We start from the raw sequence: 2,500 nt of genomic DNA, 5'->3' as shown, positions 1-2,500 counted from the left end.
TATTTTCCAAAGTATGGTAGTAAATTGGTTAAAATACCCCCCCCCCCCCCCCAAAAAAAAAAAACAAAAAAAAAAAAAAGATGAAAGTTTCATGAAATTTAACAGAATTCTTGCCAAAGACATGAGTTCTAATTCTATTTGCAATCAAACGTTAGAAATACTGCCTGGAGTATAATTTGGTCATTTTTTTGTAAACCATAGTTTGTCATTTTTACTAAGATTTGTTTAGTATTTTCTTTGCAAGTAAATCTTGTAATCCCTCTATTTTATCTCTATGATAAAAATGTACGACTGGCTTCTTGCAAGATTGTTATGATTGTAATCGTCACTTTACTTGTAAAGTACTCCAGCATATTGTGTTTCATTCAATAAAGGACCACTATGAAAGGCAATATTATTATGCTAGTCGATTAACAACATGGGTTTCAGAAACATAGATATTGTGAACGCCAACTCGTAAACACCATAGAAGAATTAGAAAAGACATTAGGCAGAAGAAAACATAGATCTACTTGTTAAGACTTTTCGTAGGCCTTTGATATTGTGCCCCAATAACAACTCCTCAGAAAACTGGAACACCATGGAATTAAATATCGACGCAAAGTCCCCCGAAAAGACTCATTGGAGAAGAAAATGACTCAAAACAAATGGAACAAAAGCTATATCATTGACTTGAAGACTGACTCTGCGATAGAACTCAGCTTGTAGTCCCGGGTGGACATTGAAGTGAGAAATGCAACGTTCTATCGGGGGTACTTTAAGGAACTGTCCATGGACCGCTCCGCTTTCTAATATTCAGTAATGGCTTAGGCAAGAATATCAGATCTTACCAAGCTCAACTGTTCGCCTATGATAGCCCCTGATTTTGAGTCAGTGAAATCCAGAACGATGAAGAATGATCATAACTCAGTTCTATCATGGGTACAAACCCGAAAAATCCAACTAAACAAATCACTGAAATGGGAACAACATATTAATAATATCGTGGCAAAAGCAAATGGTACCCTTGGCTTCTTGAGGCGGAACCTGTACCAGTGTCCTCCAAAGGTGAAAGAACACGAATACAATGCTTTAGTCAGACCCGTATTGGAATATGTGAGCACAGTGTGGGATTCTTATCAGCAAGGCCACAAGTTTCTGAACAATACTTATAACATCACTAATTCCAAGTGCAAAAACTAGCGATCTTTTCCTTCCAGACGTATCACCAATCTGTCAAGAGGCAAACGCCCCGGTAAGCACCCCTGCGTCTAATAAGTCTAATTTTCAAAAACCACAATATTTCAATGACAACAATGAGTTTTGAAGGCCTATGTATGGTCAGTATTGTTATATGGCTGTGAAAGCTGGACAATTACAGAAGACATTAGAAAGAAACTGGGGGCAGCAGAAGTGTGGTTTCTTAGAAGGATGTTAAGAATCTCATGGACAGAGAAGAAAACCAATGAAGAAATATTAGAGCAAGCTGAAACTAAAAGGTTATTAATTCGTACAATAAGAAAAAGACAAATGCAATTTTTAGGGCACCTAAATCGAATTGGCAATTAAATATCTTGCTCTCACAGGAACGATAGAAGGTAAAAAGAGTAAAGGTAGACCAAGAAATACATATTTGAATAGTTTGAACAGCTGGGTGACAAAGAAATAGAAGAGTAATATTAGTTTTCTGAGGTTATCTGATCAGAGAGGTGAATGGCGTACCATGATCACCGATGTCTGGCACAGACTTGGTACTTGAAGAAGAAGAAGAATCACCCCTGCAATTTGTAAGGAAATTATAAGAGATGAAATCCAAGAATCATCACAAAGAAGGTTAAATTCAGTAACGATTGTTGAAGTTTGTGGGTTAAACTCCACATTTCGGCATACTTTATGTATATGACATGCTTCCGTCGTGAATGGATACTCCTCAACGATGTCGTCAGAGCTGGCTTCTGTCAGATTATTAGAATAGGCGACCAAAACTGTTTCATCAGTGTTAGGTGTGCCATTGTAGATTATGTTGACGTTTCTAAACACTGTCGAACTGTTGCTCTTGGTGAAGGTGATGTTGATTAAGCTTGTACATCTCCAGCCGGGGTTGTAGATGCCAAAAGCCATGAAGACCTTTTGAAAGCACGTGACCACCTTGTTGACTACGTTGACCAGAAGCACAATTAGTACTTGGAAGGGTCCGCATCCTGACTCTTGGATTAAATGCTCGGCCTTTCCTGTAGAGAGATAATGTTAGGAAATTGTGTGAAATGTAACCAATCGAATCAACGTGGTTTTATGTGCGGCTATGTAGTCTTCTGGTATGTCATGACACTGGCCTTCGGACCGGAAGGTCCTGGGTTCTGAGCGGCGCATAGTTGAGTCCTTGGAAAATGCTCTTTACTCATATTCTCTCACCGTTCTCAGGTGTAAAATGAGTGCCTAGCCGCTAACAGCGGTGTGTGTCCCTTTCCGGAAAAAATTGTAATATTGCTTAGCATAAGGCGCCAAGTCTCTTCCTATTTGT

General features: G+C 38.8%; 1 protein-coding gene across 1 annotated transcript in view; it reads left to right on the top strand.

Moving 5' to 3' along the window:
• The window catches only part of LOC144975946 (uncharacterized), a 551,710-nt gene that overhangs the window by 310,452 nt on the left and 238,758 nt on the right, over positions 1–2,500 (top strand). The gene's annotated exons all lie outside the window — the stretch shown is intronic.

Source organism: Berghia stephanieae, chromosome 6 (assembly GCF_034508935.2).
Source record: "Berghia stephanieae isolate SIO BIC M18660-M18661 chromosome 6, UCSD_Bste_1.3, whole genome shotgun sequence".
NCBI lineage: Eukaryota > Metazoa > Mollusca > Gastropoda > Nudibranchia > Aeolidiidae > Berghia > Berghia stephanieae.
The sequence above is the reverse complement of the archived record's forward strand: the minus strand, read 5'-3'. Positions and strand labels throughout refer to the sequence as shown.